The sequence below is a fragment of the Heteronotia binoei genome, chromosome 14, assembly GCF_032191835.1.
Source record: "Heteronotia binoei isolate CCM8104 ecotype False Entrance Well chromosome 14, APGP_CSIRO_Hbin_v1, whole genome shotgun sequence".
NCBI lineage: Eukaryota > Metazoa > Chordata > Lepidosauria > Squamata > Gekkonidae > Heteronotia > Heteronotia binoei.
In genome coordinates, this window is record NC_083236.1 from 28395040 (window position 1) to 28413628 (window position 18589).

An 18589-nucleotide genomic window follows, 5' to 3' on the forward strand; every position below is an offset into this window, starting at 1 on the left:
CTAACTCCTCCACATATTTGAAGGACAGTCTCCCTCCATATTGGGAAGGGATTGGATAATCATATGGAGCACAGGTCCATCAGTGGCTATTGGCCACAGCATAGTGATGGAACTCTACCTGGGGCAGTGATGCTCTGTATTCTTGGTGCTTGGGGTGGGGGGGGGGGGGAGAAAAAAACAGTGGGATGACTTCTAGTGTTCTGGCCTCACTGGTGGACCTCCTGATGGCACCTGTTTTTTTGCCTATTGTGTGACACAGTGTTGGACTGGATGGGCTACTGGCCCCATCCAACATGGTTTCTCTTAAGTTCTCATAAGTCCCTGTGCACCAACTACACTAATCTAGCAAAAATCTGTTAGCAATTCCACCACTTAGGGTGGGCCACCTAACACTGACCAAGGCCTTTTCCATCATGCCTCTAGTTCTGTGAAATGGACTCCTGAAGAGGGGAGAGAGTCCTCTTCTTGGAGATCTTCAGGAGGTGTTGCAAGATCTGCCTGTTTGCCAGGGCTTTTGAGGGGGGTCTGAATAGCAAGTAACTTTTAAGGGAGGAAAGATTTGTGGTTTACTATTTTATTTTTAATTTTATCTATGGATGCTTTAACTATCATCGGAAGCCACCTTGAACCAAGAGGAAAGCTGGGACATGTCTTAATAATTACATGCTGCCGCTCCAGAGACTAGATAGCCCCGTGGCGCAGAGTGTTAAAGCTGCAGTACTGCAGTCCTAAGCTCTGCTCACGATCTGAGTTCCATTTCCGGTGGAAGCTTGGTTTTCAGATAGCCGGGGGAAAAGTGTAGATGACAGGGGAAGGCAATGGCAAACCACCCCGTAAAAAGTCTGCCATGAAAACATTGTGAAAGCAATGGCACCCCAGAGACAGAAACGACTGGTGCTTGCACAGGGGACCTTTCCTTTCCTTTTCTCCAGAGACTGGCTAGAGGTGGCTGGTTCATTCTTTTACACAGACAAGAAAGCTAATTTATTTGTAATAAATCAATCTTACTACCTTCTGCAAAGGGTCCACTAAGGGCCTTTTAAAAAAGCAAGGCATAACACAGATTAATTAAAACAAAATTAATGAGAAACTGAAAGACTACAAAAGCAGCAGAATGAGAACAACTGAACAAGATCCCAACACTCAACTTCCCCAAAAAACAAAACGAACAGGACAGCTGTCATCTGGCTTTTAAATGCAAGAGATGAATAGCTATGTCTTTGGGAAGGGACATTCTTCCGAGGTCGGTAAATTTAGTATCCAGTTTGCTGGGGGGAAAGTGTAGATGACTGGGAAAGGCAATGGCAAACCACCCCATAAAAAAAGTCTGCCATGAAAATGTCATGATATGACGTCACCCCAGAGTCGGAAACAACTGGTGCTTGCACAGGAGACTACCTTTACCTTTTTTTAAATTCTGTGTTTAAGGCATCATGACTGAGAAGGTGTTGTCTCTTATGGCAAGCCACCTAACTTAATCTCTTAAGGATGGCACATCCAAAGTTGTCTTGCCTGATCTTAGTACACAAACAGGTTCACGCTGGTCCTAGGCTCTTTACAGTTCTAGGAATGCAAATACAGCAAACTGCACCCAGAAGCAAGGAAAATATTTCAAAATAGACAGAACATATTCATTGCAATTTCTAGGTCACTGTGTTCTGAACATTTCTTGAAGTTCCCATTCACTAGCAGTCTCTATACAAAACATTGTAGTAATCTGTTAATTACTAAGGCATAAAGGTAAGGCCATGTTTGTAAAAGAGAAGGTACAGATGCACACCGGCTGAAATTGGTGAAAGGTGCTCCAGGTCTTGGACACCACGTGACAATGCATCAGCAAAGATCAATTTAAGAACACCAAGTCACGAAGCCGGTTCTTATAGGGAAATACAATCCTGTCCAAAACCATCTAAATTCCAGCTGTATCACTTAAACAGCACTCACATCTTGTCTGAAGGCAGCTCAGATGATCAGCTGATCCAGCACATTAATGAAGACAGGCCAAGGTACATGCCAACACACCTAGACTAGATGAAACAAACAATGTTGCTATCTACCTACTCATGGCAATTCACTCCAAATCAACAGGCAACCTCTCCCAATAGTTTAATGTACATGCTGAATATCACAGAGTACAAGAAGGAACTTTATGGCAGTCTGCATTATGAATGCTGTTTGAATGAACAGGTCCCTCAGCATTAAGCATCATCCCCTAATGCGAGAACCACAACTCTAACCCAACTCTTTCTTTTTAAAGATACTAATTACTACTAAGCATCATCCCCTAATGCGAGAACCACAACCATAAGGCCAGTAATTTCTAGCCTAGACAGGTGAACTCTAAATGATTTTTGTCAAAAACTAGTGAGAGATCCAGCAGAAGTGGAATCATATTCCCTCCATCTCTCTCCTGACAAAGGTTATCAGGACAGTTTCACTCCCAAAGTGGTATAAGAGTCAAATTCAAACAGGTCTAGGATAATCAGCTTCATCCAGGAGTATCTAAGAGCCCCTTGACATTAACATATTTGTATTCAATTCAGACATAAATCTTATGTAAGGAAAATTTTAAATAACTTAAAAAAAAATAAAAATCTGATTCTGAAATCCAGTCATCTACGCTGAATTAAGTTGCACTGGCTGCATGAGGATGGATATGAATAAGCAGCAAGACATTTGCCCACTAGGCTGAAGTCCTTCTCCGCTCAATGCAACTAATCACATTCGTTTTTACAACAGGCTGGAGGTTCCCTCATGGAATAAACTTTAATGAAGTCAAATCTCATATTGACTTAAATGGAAAAGAGTTTGTGCTATTGATTTTATAGTTATAATGCAGTACAGTATTCAAAGATTTAAGAGAAGACTGGCTGCAGTTGTTGAGAACTACTAGCTGCTTACTCTACCAAACGCTGCACCAATCGTAAAAGGGACAGGTAGAGAGGAGAAAGCAGCACAGCTTCCAAATTGTCCAGTAAGTGTGTACCAGGCATCTGTAATAGCACTGGAGTGGGAGAGCATCTTTCCTGAGGGACAGCCTTTCCTGAGGGCTTTCAGTAGCCTAACTCTAACCCAACTCTTTCTTTCTTTCTTTTTAAAGATACTAATTACTACTAAAACAACTAGAGTAATTTTCTTGAAGATGAAAAACTAGCAGAGGAGAGAAAAATATTTCCCTCAAATGTTACAAACTGCTACAAACACTGTAGCAGACAGAAAGGAGCTGAGCAGGTACTCATCATACATTCTCCATGTAGTCAGGCCAATGGCAGAAATTATCCAGGAAAGGTCTTGGCAAAGTTTTCCATTTAAGGGAAATTTCAGCCACATCTGGAGCTCATTATGATCTAAAGAACTACACAAGCTACCAAGTATAAAAGCAGTCACCCCTGGGCAGACAGTTTCTAGCACAATAGTTACTACAGATCTAGCTCTCTGGCAGCTCTCCCTTGACTCTCTAGGCTGAATGTTGTATCACTTACCTTATTCTGCTTTCAAGCTGCCATCGTTCCTGCTTCATTGCTGTGATGTGCAGCAGCATAAAAACAGCTTTTTGATGAAGACGACTGCAGATTTATACCCCGGCCCTTCTCTATGAATCAGAGTCTCAGAGCAGCTTATAATCTCCTATATCTTCTCCCCCCAAAACAGACACCCTGTGAGGTGAGTGAGGCTGAGAGGGCTCTCACAGCAGCTGCCCTTTCAAGGACAACTCCTACAAGAGACAGGGGGCTGCCCCTGTCCCGAACTCAGAAATTGCAGCTGGTGCAGAACGCCGCAGCCCGGCTGTTATTGGGTCTCCCAAAGTGGGGACACATTCAGCCGGGTCTTCAGACCCTGCACTGGCTTCCAGTGATATACCGAGTCCGGTACAAGGTGCTGGTTATCACCTTTAAAGCCCTATATGGCTTGGGACCTGTCTACCTGAAGGACCGTCTTTCCCCGCATGTTCCCCAGAGAGTACTGAGGTCGGGAACACAAAATCTCCTTACTGTCCCTGGGCCGAAAGAAGCCCGCTTGAAATCCACCAGAGAAAGGGCTTTCTCTGTTATGGCCCCTACATGGTGGGATCAGCTGCCGGAGGAGGTGAGGGCCCTGCGGGACCTTGTTCAGTTCCGCAGGGCCTGTAAGACGACCCTCTTCCGGCTAGCCCATACCTAGCTTGAGAACCTAATGCAACTTGCCAGATTTCCTTTTTATATATACTTGAATATTTATTAATTTTTAGAGTTTTATCTGTTTTAATTGTCTATTCCCTCACATGTTTAAATATTGCTTATTGTTATGTGGGATCTATTGTTGGAAGCCGCCCTGAGCCATTCGTGGGAAGGGCGGGATATAAATTCTAAATAAATAAAATAAATAAAGAGCTATGGCTGACCCAAGGCCATTCCAGCAGCTGCAAGTGGAGGAGTGGGGAATCAAACCCAGTTCTCTCAGATAAGAGTCCATGCACTTAACCACTACGCCAAACTGGCTCTCATCAAACAAACATCAAATTATGTTCTTAACAACCCACTACTAAACTTCCAGCACCAGGACCAAGATAATCCTCTATTCAAGAATTTTGGCAGGCATGACCTTATCAGCCTGAAAAATTACTCCAGTATCATGCAGCTAAAATTTCTCATAAAAAGAGAACACATCATCACGGCACAATTCTCCACAAAAAATAGTTTATAGCACATTTCAAGAGTTCAGAGTGCTTTACAATACACACTTAAGTTATCCTTGCAAACAAACAGTCTAGCAATGTAGGCCACTGTTACCCCGCCAAGCAGGGGGAAGAAGGAGACTGAGAAAATAAGAACTTGACTATCTAATAAGTTCTGGTTAAGAGAAATTTTGAATCTGAGCTTTTCTGGCCCACAGACCATTTTTTGCCTGTTCTCCTTAATCAAAGAATCATAAATGAGCAAAGCACTGAATCATTCAGAAAATTAAATTGGATTTCCCCCCACAGCACAAAGAATCACTCAGAAAATTAATTTCCCCCCACCACACAAAGACTTGGATTACCTCCCAAATCCTAGTAAACCCTTTCTAAATTAAATTTTCTCTTCTTCATGTCATACATGAGAACAATGTCCTATTCCCACATTATCCTAACACCAAGTGGCAACTTTTGTAATTTGAAGCACCTCTGAGGGCCTTCTCTCCGGGAAGGTGACTCCCAGAATGCACTTTGAAACAAATATAGAAATAGAGGAATTGCAAGAGAAGCCATTGTGTGGTCAAACTCAATATATTGTTTTCAGAACCAATTCATATAGGCAACCCATCAATGCCTCAAGTTTGGCCAGAATCATGTTGTCGATGCCCCAATTCATCTGGATGTACCAGATATCAGAGATAATCTCAAACTCATGCCAGGAAAACCCTGTCAAGATTCATTTCCAGAATAATCCCCAGGTGGGTCACCTGCAGTAAGCAAGATTTACTTATCTTGAAGCCTGTTAAGAAACTGAGTCCCTTCAGTTCATCTGGACAGTCATTCTTCTAAAAGACAGAACAAAGTTCTCAACAGAACATGAGGCACTTTCAAAGGGTTCTACTATCCTTGCAGAATGTGCAGTCATATTTCATTTGGAGAGAATTTCAAGGCTTGGAATACAAGTCAACATTAGGAAGGCCCAGGTTTAGCACAATGTGCTATATTTGTACTTGTTTTTCCCTTCAACACATATGCACAGTCCAATAAAAGAATCCACACGCTTGAAATATATCAAATTCAGCAGGGCTTTATCAAGGCAGGGAAAGCTAGGAAACTGCAAGTCCTAAAAATGTCAGTGTACTGTGGTACACCCAAAGTAAAAGCAGGAACTGGGCAAAAAGTCACTTAGCTGATGCCCAAGAGATTTTGTAAGAGTTTGTGGATATCCAACTTACATAGCAATACTGCTTTACAAAGGGCCCAAGTAGATGTGATGACATCTGACCGATGGATGATACAACTATTTTAAGACAATTTTAAAAAATGCCATGAGAACCCAATCCGGATCAGGCCTGCAGCACAGTGTCCTGAGTGCCAGTCAGGATACACAAACGAAGTCCTTGGAGGCAATTCATCTGGCCCCTAACATTTACTGAAATATCTGTCAGACCTGAAGCACAATTACAACACAACACATCGTTAAATAATGGGCATTGAGAGCATCCAATTAAACCAACAGATTAACACAAGGCTAAAAATTCTAGAAAGTAAAAATATTGGTTTTGAATAATTGTATTGCCAGTAATGTAGTGGCAGTAACGTACTACCACTAATGGCAACCTGTTCTAAGCAGCTTAGAGGTGATGGCTAGAATTGGCCCTCTTAGTCTGGAGCAAGTGAAGTATGCACCAGATTGTAAACAACACATTTATACAACAGACTAATACCCTCCAGCAAGCTCTAAGATACCAGGCAATGAAGGAATACCCTTTCTCAAAATAATAATTGCTAACAAAATGAAACAGAGGCATAGGGAGCCACAGATAGTCAAGTTCTCAGAGTTAGAATAAGATAAAATGGATGACCCTAAATATTTATATCCCACTTTTCAACCCATAAACAGACCTCAAAGTAATATTTATTTAGTCTTTGGAGCCAATCCTTATTATGCTGGTACAAGAGCTGGAAACACAGGAAAAAGGATCTGAAACAGTGCCAGTATTCTAGAGAGAGGGATAATTAAGTAATTATCACATTTCTATCCTGCTTTTCTTCCATCATGGACCCCAAGGTGGCATACAGAGGGTTCCCAGGAGGACTCCCATTCGCACATTGACCACAGCCAACCCCCTTAGCTTCAACAAGATTGCTGGTGCATGATGCACCTTCCAACCACACCTCGAGTCCAAGACAACTTGTAAAAAAGCAACAGATGTACAGAACGGTGTACACAAACCTGTTCACAGAGCCTTGTTCAGTAACATTTAGTGCAGAAGATACTCCAGGTTCAATCACGTGTATTTCCCAAGAATCTTAGAGGTGGAACTAGGGGAAAATTTCCTCTGACAGAGATCCTGGCCAGCTGCTTCCAGTTAGTGCCGACAATACTAAAGACAGATCAGTGGTTTGACTTGGTATAAGGCAGTTTCACATGTACCACTGTTTGAGAATATTCAATAGGTGTTTCTAGACTGCTGCATTTTTCTTTTACACAAAGGATAGCCCTAGGCTACAAACCTCATAAAACAGGGGTTCCCGATATTTTTGAACTTGTGAGCACCACTGAAATTCTGACACAGCACAATGGGTGCAGCCACAAAATGGCTGCCATAGGAGGTGCAGCCAGCTACAAAATGGTTGCCCCAGATTATTTTTACTGACATAGTGAAGATTTTTATGCTTTGGTGGCAGCTGCTTCCAAAGCATTGTTTTTAAAAATCTGCACAACCAACCGAAAGCCTTGGTGGGCAAAAGCCCCACCTGGCCCCAACCATTTCCTAAAAGCGCTTAGTGGGCACCATGGCACCTATACAAGCATGTTGGGGACTCCTGTCATAAGGGAATTCAGTGACACTTGCTTCTAAGTTAAGATCAGTCACACTGCTAATCTTTTAGAAACTTTTGGTATTAACATTCTGTTGAATATGTTGTTGTGCAACTGGTTTATTTTTCATCCTCTCACAACTACAATGCATACATTGTTCCACTGATTTGCAGCTATGTACAGCTAAACAGACTGAGAGATGGGCGTGTGAAAGACTGCTTTCTCTCATATGATCCTGCCTGACCTTTATGCCCTCCAGGTGGGTGGTGAACAAGACGACTCCCTTCAGTGACATCCCTGCTTCACTGAATACTTTCCTACAAACAGATTTGTGGAGCACCAACACCATGTTTTAGGTGCCAGGTCAAACCATTAGCCATCAGGCCATGTAATGACTGAAATGTGCTTCTTATTTCCTAAAAGCTATCTCATTTCTTGCTTCAGCAATTAAGTTTAAACTTTTGTTTTATTTTTGTTTCCTAACAGTGTATAATTAAATAAAATATTGATTTAATGTCTGTTCTTAATCTTCGATTTCAAATGCTTTACTTTAAATAATCTAAATAATTTGAACAAAGCCTTGTCCTGAAAAATAGTAGTAATGAACCTCTCTAAAGCTATAGCCTAGAGCACACAAAGACAGACAAAAGTGTGTCATTCTCTAAATGTACTTATAAAAGTGGTAGCTGATCACTACTTTCTACTAGCCCTCTCTCATTTTTCAGAGCCCAGATTCCCTCCTAGCTATGATTAATATAATTGAACAAATATTCTCCTGTAGTGACTTGACTGTTTCTTGGAACTCTACATTTTTATAATTTTAGCTACTTATTCAAACAAAATAAACATTAGTTACTCTAGAGTAATGAACTCATTATGACAGCTGGGTCTGACATAAACGTCACTTTGTCAGGCTGGGTCATGAGAGCCATAAAAATGTAACACCAGGCACCAGAAATATAAACTTTATAAAGGTGATTTCAGATCTTTAATGGCAACAGCAGGTGAATCACAATTATTATTATTTATTAGATATATATCCCACCCTCCCCATCAATAGCAGGCTTGATTGGATTAGGTGTGATATGCAGACAGGTAACCGGAATGGAGATATCAGCAATGGTAATGATACTCAAATGCTACTCAAAAAGAGCGCTTTTGGTCTTTTTGTTGGCTCCCTTTTACAGTGTAATTTATTTATTTTAAAATTTTCTATGCCACTTTTCCATTCCGTTCTGGATACATTCAGGATCCCCAAGGCAGGAAACACTATAAAACACTTAAAAACAAAGCACACATATTAATTCACAGAGTGAGGATACAGGATCTTGGCAGGCTGGAAAACTGGGCTAAAACAAATAAAATAAATTTTAACAAGGATAAATATAAAGTTCTGCATTAGATAGGAAAAATAAAATGCACCGTTATAGGATGGGGGAGACTTGTCTTGGCAGTAGTATGTGTGAAAAGGATCTAGGGGTCTTAATGGACTATACACTAAACATGAGTTAGCAGTGTGATGTGGTAGGTAAAAAGACAAATGCAATTTTGGACTATGTCAACAGAAGTATAGTGTTCAGATCATAAGAAGTGGTGGTATCACTTTACTCTTCTCTGGTTAGACCTCATGTAGAGTATTGTTTTGGGCACCATAATTTAAGGATACAGATAAACATGTTCAGAGGAGGGCAAAAAAGATGGTAAGGGGTCTGGAGACCAAGTCCTATGAGGAAAGTCTGAATAGGCTGGGTATGTTTTGCCTGGAGAAGAGATGATGGAGAGGTGATATGATCACCATCTTCAAGTACTTGAAGGGCTGTCATACAGAGGATGGTGCAGAGCTGTTTACTGTTGCCCTTGAAGGTCGAACCAGGAACCAACAGTTTGAAATTAAATCCAAAGAGTTTTCAACTAAACATTAGGAAGAACTTCATGACAGAGTAATTCCTCAGTGGAACAGGCTTCCCTTGGGAGGTGGTGGGCTCTCCTTCCTTGGAGGATTTTAAACAGAGGCTAGATGGCCATCTGACAGCAATGCTGATTCTGTGAGCTTAGGCAGATCATGAGAGGGAGAGCAGGAAGGGTTGCACCAGTGCTTAGTTCTTGTGGTCCTTTCTTACTTCCCCATGCTGATTGCCACTTTGGGATCCTAGAGGCTTTTTACCATCTTTTGGTCATGGAGCAGAGCTCACTGGGGTGGGGAGATGTATTTGTGCAAGGTGTTGCATTGTGCAAGGGACTGGACTAGATGACCTTGGAGATTCCGTCCAATTCTGTGACTGTATTATTTTATGACACACACAAAGAGGGAGGAGGGCTAATCAATGTTAGAGCACATCAAAGCAAAGAAAAAGTCTTCACCCGCTGGCAGAAGACAATAGGAGACAGCACAATGACTGTGAAGGCCCTTTCTCAGGTTGCCACCAGACTAGCCTAAGATGGCGGAACATCTGAAGCAGGCCTCTGAAGATGACAGCAGTCATCAGGAGGTTCATATTTACTTGAAAGTCATATGACTATTCATTTACTACATAGTCATATTTACTTGAAAAGCACTTGGGTTTGCAATGGAAACATATACAAATTAGGTAAGGGTAAGCTCAGCAAGCTCATGTGAAACAGAATAATCGATCAACAGCAATTTTTTCTACTTAAGAGTAAGCCTGCTGAATCATACCAGCGTCCAACTTGAGTTTTTTTTCTCCTGTTAATTCTCTACTTAATTTGGTGAGCAGGTGTCATTGCATCAGGCTGTTCAGAACACATAAAACTTTCCTTGTCAAGGACAGGGTCAGAACCTCACTGACCAACTGCTTTTCTTGACAAGATAAAGGCAGCTGGAGTAAACTATATAAGACAACTGTGCTTCTTGATTAGAACATTTGAAACAGCATATGTTTAGAGGAAGAGCCAGGAAAGGGGAAAATCTTGCTCATCCCTGAAAACAAGGGTTTTTTTTAATCAATTGGCTCAGACAGGACTGACTGCACAGGTATGTAGTAGACATTCAGAGAATGCCAAGCCAGCGAAAGTATCCACACTGCCTCACTCATTTAAGCTTTAATCAGCTCATTTATTTACTTAGCTAGCTTCTCATGAATTGATTACCAGGATTCCTTACTGGTTGAAAGCCCAGCATGAAAAAGAAAGCTGCAGTTGATCCAAAAAGCTATTATAAAACGTGTCACGAGGCCAATTGTGATCGAGTTTCTCTTTTTTAGCCCAGATGGCTTTGCATTGCTTACCGAAATGAACTTGCACCTGTTCTTGCATATGTTGGTTTATTTGCCATTCCTAAATTCCTCATAGATGTGAGGTGGCTGTTAGAGTCTCCAATGCTCAAGCTTCATGCCTATTCAACTTCTTGAACAAGTTTAACACACGTATCTGATCAAAAGATGAAAGTGAAATTACTGTTGCTAAATACCTGGGCAGTAAATAAGATTAAAAACTGTCCTCACCTAGATTTTTAGTGCTAATTTGCCATGGTATCATGCAGCACATGCCAATAAAGTTTACACGGTACTTTCAGATATACTACTGGCTGACCTTTTTATTAATTGCTCAATACATAATCTAATATTTTGAGTTTATTTCTTTCTTTAATGGCTTTATTTTTCAATTTCAAACACTTCTAATCCTTTGGCACAAGGACAAGAATGGAGAACAAGACGTAAGGGTTAAAAGGTTGCATAGAGTTTTGGCACTGTACAGGATGTCCAACACAGGTTTTGCACAAGCTCCAAACCCATTGACAAGAAATGGGGTAACACCATGGTAAAGCCAGCAGGCAACAATCATTTTATAGAACTCGGTAACTTCTGGATTTTTCTGGGAACTTCAGTGCTGCTTAGACAAAGGTTATCTTAAAGAACAAAAAGCTCTCTCTTATGATTGTTTTCATTTTTTTGAAAGTAAAAGCTATAAAACATTTAGTATCAATGGGGAACACAATAATTACTGGTATGTGTTTAGCTCTGTTCACAAGTTACAGTGAACACACATACAACCTCTCTAAGTGTGTTGAGTAATTCTCATGTTATGATCAACATGCGTACAGGTAAATGTGTGATTGAAATTGCACATTTGTCCCGATACTGGTCTCCAATTTCATTTGTGAAGTAGACACACACTGACTTTTTCTTTGAAACAGATATATACATACAAGTACATGCAGAATGGATGTACTTTCCCTGTAACATGCAAACAGGGTGCTCCATCAAGCAGCTATATGCCTAATGCCAGTTTGGTACAGTGGTTAAGAGGGTGGACTCTAATCTGGAAGAACCGGGTTTGATTCCCCACTCCTCCACTTGCAGCTGCTGGGTGACCTTGGGTCAGTCACAAGTTCTTTCAGATATGTTCTCTCAAGAGCAGATCTCAAAAGCTCTCTCTCAGCCCCACTTACCTCACAGGGTGTCTGTTGTGGGGAGAGGAAGGGAAGGAAATTGTAAGTTGCTCTCAGACTCTGAGTAAAGGGTGGGCTATAAATCCAATCTCCTCGTTTTTACAGGACAATGCAAAGACTACTGGCCTCCAATCAGTTTATAATTGTGGGGAGCAGGAGGGAAGGATGATGAATAAGGAATGTGTCAAATGCTCAGCAAGACAAGGTGAGCTTTGAGGAGGATGTAAGCAAGATAAAGGTATCATCATGTAAGTGTTCCAAAAATAAACAGCAGCAATGGAGAACTGACAGAGTCATTTAAGAGACAAAACTTCTGGATATCCACGGTCAGCTGAGGATGGATGGTCATAGTGGCATACTTACACAGGAGGACTGAGGCAACAGAGCATGTATTAATAAGGCATGAAAAGGCCAGTGACAGTTCCAGAGCGGATGTGGATCAAAGGAAGATGAATTTGTAGAAGGCAACCAGCAAACTGTCTCAGAGGGGCATCCAGCTACATGGGAACATGGATAGAAACATCATATACAGGAGTTGAGCCATGACTGGGAATTATAGGGGCTGATCATTATAAAATCACTTGCCCTGACCTGAATAGCCCATGCTAGCCCAATCTTGTCAAATCTCAGAAGCTAAGCAGGGTTGGCAATGATCAGTGTCTGGATGGAAGACCACTACGATTGCTATGCACCAAGACTGCTATGCAAAAGCAGGCAATGGCAAATCACTTCTGAATATCTCTTGCCTTGAAAACCCTATGGGGTTGCCATTAGTCAGCTCTTGACTTAACAGCCAAAAAAAAAAAAAAAAATTGGAGGGGAAACAGCATGCAAACAAGTCAAAGGTAGAGGACAGTGATGAGTTGAAGGCAAAGACCTCAGAGTCTAAAAAGTAGACTAACATCAAAAAAGAGAGAGGATGCTTCAGAGAAACCTATTACAGCAGGGGTGGCCAACGGTAGCTCTCCAGATGTTTTTTGTCTACAACTCCCATCAGCCCCAGTCATTGGCCATGCTGGCTGGGGCTGATGGAAGTTGTAGGCAAAAAACATCTGGAGAGCTACCCTGTATTACAGGACTACAATATTCAGAAGAAAAAACAGGCAAATGGAATATACACAGTTTAGATCAAGTAACGGTTAGAGTACTACAGTGGAATATACACAAAGTTTAGATCAAGTAACAATTTGAGTTCTACAGGTTAATATTAAATCTTAACAATGCACCTAGACTCAAGGCAGAGGCTGCAGGAAGAGTTTAGAAAAACGGGAGCCATCTTAGTCAGAGAGATTGTCTTCAATTTGAATACTGACATTGGCTTACATCATGCTCCTCTCTTAGGGATGGGCACAAACTGGGGAAATTGAGGTTCATGGTTTGTGAGGCCACATGAACAACAAACCTTCCCATTTATGAAACCTGTTCCTTTTGGGAGGTGTGGCTCACATGGAGGTGTTATGGGAGGTTTGGCTCAAGAACCAGCTAATTTTCATCACAAATTTAGGTTTGTGAGCCGATTCATGCCCATCCCCTGTCCTCTCTTGTACTTTTATCCTCTCAACAATTCTGTGAGGTAGGTTAGGCTGAGAGAGTACAACTGGCCCAAGGCTACACAGAGTGACAACTTGAACATGGATCTCTCAGATCCTAGTCTGCTCTAAGTGCTGTTAGAGATGGTTGTGGCAAGCCAAATTAGCATCAAGAACTGAGGTAAGAGAAGGGTGAAGAGGGATATTATGATAACATGGAAATGAAAAGATCAGTACAGTTGTACAAAATGGACACCAAGAGTCTGACACATGACTACAGGGGCTCTGGATGGATAATGGCTGAATTGGCAGACCTTGAAAATAAGAGGGGGCCAATACTACCAGTGCAACCTACAGCATAGTTAAAATCAGTTATTAATAAAGGATCACACAAATGTCACAGTGATAGAGTGCTTTGAAAAAATGGTCCCATGTGATACAAGCACATTACTAAAATAAGCAGAATTCTTAGACTGTTTTTCTTGCAATGGCTACAAAAGATTGTCCTCATGTTGAACATTCCTCCATAAATTAAAACAATGTTACTCACAGCAAAAACATAATTTTTGCTTATTTTACCTATTCTTATGGATCTGTGTAATGTAATAAATCACTTTTAAAAGAATTAATGCTGAGGCTAATTAACTGCATGTATTAAACTTTGTGCTTTCTGCAGAACTGCACAAATTGTACTTCAGGTAACAATGACAGATTCCCAAGGAAACGTTTTCAGTAGTTAGCATCTATTGCAGCTAAAAAAAGCAATAATACTGTAGCTTGCTTTATTTTCCTAATTTGTACAAAAATGCTTTAATGTAGGTAAGAATCGGTCTGGACAATGATCTGTTTTTCAATTCAGCTTTGGAACATTTGTGTCATCAAATGAGATCAATAGTGTATTAAGTTCCTTGGTATTTCTTTCACTGAATTATACCTATTAGAAAATCTTGAAACTAGAACAATCTGTCAATCCCCCCCACCCCCCAAATCATATTAAAAACTTTAACCAGGTTTGGGGCTGGGGGAGAGAAAAGAGAACCCTTTCATAGCATGTTAGAAATATTTCAATAACTTTCCCACCAATACAAGCACTGGGCAGTAGATTACAAGCTGGAACATGAGAGTATGCCGGGCAGGGGGACGGTAACAACTTCCCTCCTTGTTTTTTGAAGGAAGCAGCAGGATTACAGGGAATGGAGAGAGGAACCTGTTTACACTCTAAAATACTGGGCTCAGAATTTCCCATTCTGAGTGTTATATAAACCATTATAATACTTGCTGGTTGGTGGATCAGCCATTCAACAAGCTTTTCATTTGCAGAGAAGATGAGTAAGGAGTGAGACTGGACTGTTTACTGTTCCCAAGCATGTGACACTTGACAGGACCTTAGCTAGTAGCTAAAACCAGTTTCCACTGTCAGTTTCCTGAGCTGTTCTTATGTAATATTGTTAGCTCCTGTAGTTCTAGATGCATTTCTGCTTCCCCTGTGGATAACATTAAACCTTAACAAATGACACCCTTAGTAAGTATTAAGTCAACAGTTTTAAACTATTTATGCATTCATTTTATTCTGTGTTTGAACAAGATTTCTGAAGGACAGAAAAGACATGATGTTAAATCATATTAGGGAGGGACAGTGGCTCAGTGGTAGAGCATCTGCTTGGTAAGCAGAAGGTCCAAGGTTCAATCCCTGGCATCTCCAAAAAAGGGTCCAGGCAAATAGGTGTGAAAAACCTCAGCTTGAGACCCTGGAGAGTCGCTGCCAGTCTGAGTAAACAATACTGACTTTGATGGACCGAGGGTCTGATTCAGTATAAGGCAGCTTCATATGTCCATTCTACAGAAAGCAATAGAATAAACCAAAAAATGCAGCTTTGAAATATGGCCCATTTTTAAGGAAGGGGAAAAAATAGTTGAACTCTAATTCCCACTGCAATATTATATTAGAAATGTAGTTTTTGTAATGATTTAGTCCATAATAAACATTAAAGTCAGTAATAAACATTAACAGCAACAAGTAATCAATGGCTTTGGATAAGATAGTTTGAAGCTCATTCTGTAGACCAATGTAAAACTAACAACTCAAGGAATATAATTAAACAGGGCAGGACACTGTGGTTTTAAAAACTACAGACAACAACAATAATCAAGCAAGGTCATATGAGGTCACAGGAACTTTAATAGGCCTAACTGGGTAGACTGTAAAGAATACACAACAAAGTATTTCCTAATAACATTTCCATAGCTCAATTCAGAATAAAGTCATTGAAAATTTATAAGGACAGAATATTTTCTATTTGACTCCTGAAAACGATAGATGCAGCCCCAAGACAACTATTTGGGAGAACGTTCCATTTGTTTTCTCTGCATTTTCCCAAACTATTCCCATCAACATTAAAACCAAGAGCACTATTTCAATCATGGATAAGCAACAAAGGGTGGTAGAAGGACACCTAAGAACATCCTTTCCAATAAACCAACTCTAGAACACGACAAGTTTGCCGCTAACATGACATCAATAGTTTCTTTGTCAAATTACCCCTAAATGATCCAGTAGTGACTTTAAGACCTTCATGTGCAGCACACTCCCAGTGCAGTCTCTAGAAAAACAGCAACTGACAGCATTTCATGATAAACACCATTGGGTTATAACATTGTTTTTAGCTAACTTGGTTATATCAACTATTGTAATTTTTATTGTTGTATATGGCCTAGAGCCCGGCACCAGCTGAGATGAGAAGATTTATCAAAACAACAACAACAAGCTTTGGATATACACATTTCAGTGCTGCCCCAACTCTTAATGAATGAGCCAATACTTTGGAGGCAAAACCTCTCATTTTATGGGCTGGCCACTTGTGTAAACTTATTTGCAGTTCTGAACAAAGATGGAAAATATATAATCACAGAACCACTGGTAGTACCTACTCCTGAACTAATCCCAGGACAAATGTTGAAGTCTCCCTACCATAGCAACAACAAAAGACCATAAACTCCAACTTATCTGACAAGAAAGAATGATGCCTAAATCAACAACCATTCCTAGGTATTGAACTGACACAGAGCTGAATTCTCTCTGATTAATCCATGTGGCTTTCCAAACTTTACCCCTCTGCTTTATGAAAACAGCTGTCTATGCCACCCAAACAAGCTGCTACCCTAAACTTTATGGAACTTAGGGAGTAGCCTCCACTTCAGGATTAAGAGCTATGTTTGTGAAAGAAAAATCCATGCACATCAACTGAAGAACTTAGGCCCAAAAGGCTCTTTAGGTCCTGGCTATTTTTATATAATCTAGTAACACATGTTACTACTTGTTATTGGCATCTAGAATATCATTAGCTACAGCTGATTTAGTGAAAGTAACAACAATGATGATTAGTACCTGAATACTGCTTTAGTGCTTCATGTATGCCATCCTGGTGTAATCCATACAACTACCATGTAAGGTGGGTTAATATCATCATCCTCATATTGTAGAGCAGGGGTGGTCAACGGTATCAGGGGTGGCCAACTCCCATCAGTCATTGGCCATGCCGGCTGGGAGTTGTAGGCAAAAAACATTTGGCCACCCCTGTTGTAGAGAAACAGTGACTTGCTTAAGCCATCTAATCAGTTTACAGCAGAGGTGAAATCTGAACCAGGGGCTTCCCAACCTGCAGTTCAATCTCTTAGTGAAATTTTGAAAACCCAGTGCAGCACAGTGATTATCACCATCAGGACCTAACTTGCAAAACTTCCTAAACTAGCTCTTCCTGACAAAAGTTTTCAAGAGGACAAGATGTAATTTGGCAATACAGGACTGACAATGGAATACAGACAGCTTACCTGCCTTATTATATAGAAGACGTTCATTTGTCTTCAACATAATGCTGCTCCTCACTAAAAAAAAATATTTAACCATGAATGCTTATGCTTAAGCTTTACTTAACACTGTGTTACAAGTCTCCACCAGGTTTACTCCACAACAGCACACAAGCCACCAATAAGGGGGAGGGAAAACAGTGGACTGCATGATGAAAAACGGTTTTTCCTGTGATGCCGCTGAAATAATCCATAGGAGTTGGCCTGAAGAGGAGTTGGTGCCACTTATAGATCAGAAGTTTGTAACCTTGTACAATTAAAGAGCCAAACTATGTTAAAACACAGAGCAACAGATCAACAAAGAACCAATATAAAAAAGCCCAAGAACTGTTCCTCTTGGCATTATGTACGGAAGTTTTGGAAGAAAAAAATAAATACAGGCTATCAAACCTAAGTTGCTTATTGGAAATATTTCTAAACTTGTCTCTAAACCTTAAACACAAGGTTTTATCAACATATAATACAATTTATCTTCACTAAGGTATAAGTTTGTGCTACAAGCTCTATGTACGAAATTTAAAAACATACATTCCTTGGATTTTCTATCAACAAAACTGAATACATATCCAAATACTTGAGAGAGCTGTAAACTGCTGCCGTTATGCTACCTTTACATATGTATATCCTCCTCATAAGGCAAAAATTAACATTGAATGGCAACCAGTGTATGCAGCAACTCCAACCCACAACACTTAATCTAGTACTATTTTGTTAAAGACCACTGAACACATGAAGCTTCTGTATACTGAATCAGACCTTAAGGTCAGTATTGTCTACTTAGACAAGCAGCAGCTCTCCAAGGTCTCAGGCAGAGGTCTTTCACATCACCTACAGCTTGATTCTTCTAACTGCAGATCATGGGGTTCTCCAGTCACGTGTTGTTTACCCTAACGAGTGGCAGCTCCCCAAGGTACAAAGATCTTTCTAATCCTACTGTCTAAAATCCCTTTGTCAAATTAGATGCTAAACCTAGAAAACGTCTTCATGCAAAGCATCCAATCTGCAAAAGCCCCTCCTGCACTCCCCAAAGACTGCAGCAGAATTTAGACCACCTATGATACACCATTGCAAATATCTGCTCAAAAGGCAATCCCCTTTAATCTGTTGATTGAATCACCTTTACTCAGAAAGACTTCTAGTGTGACAAACTGCTGTTTACTTTTTAAGCATAATTGGAAATCACACCATTAAATGTAACTGACTAACAGTGGAATGTGATATATTCAAATGACATGCACCAAGCAAGACACAGGTCCTTTTAGAAACTAAATTGGAAAATAAACTTTTCCGCCCTACTCAATCTTCAAAGG

At 40.5% G+C, this 18589-nt stretch overlaps 1 protein-coding gene across 3 annotated transcripts in view; it reads right to left on the reverse strand.

Moving 5' to 3' along the window:
- The window catches only part of GARRE1 (granule associated Rac and RHOG effector 1), a 79540-nt gene that overhangs the window by 45976 nt on the left and 14975 nt on the right, over window positions 1-18589 (reverse strand). The window contains exon 1 of one of the 3 annotated variants that reach the window (XM_060253992.1): window positions 10724-10847. The exons of the other annotated variants lie outside the window; for them this stretch is intronic. The gene's annotated coding sequence lies outside the window, so the exon portion shown is untranslated. Of the gene's footprint in view, window positions 1-10723; window positions 10848-18589 lie in introns of those variants that run through there. 3 annotated transcript variants of the gene reach the window in all.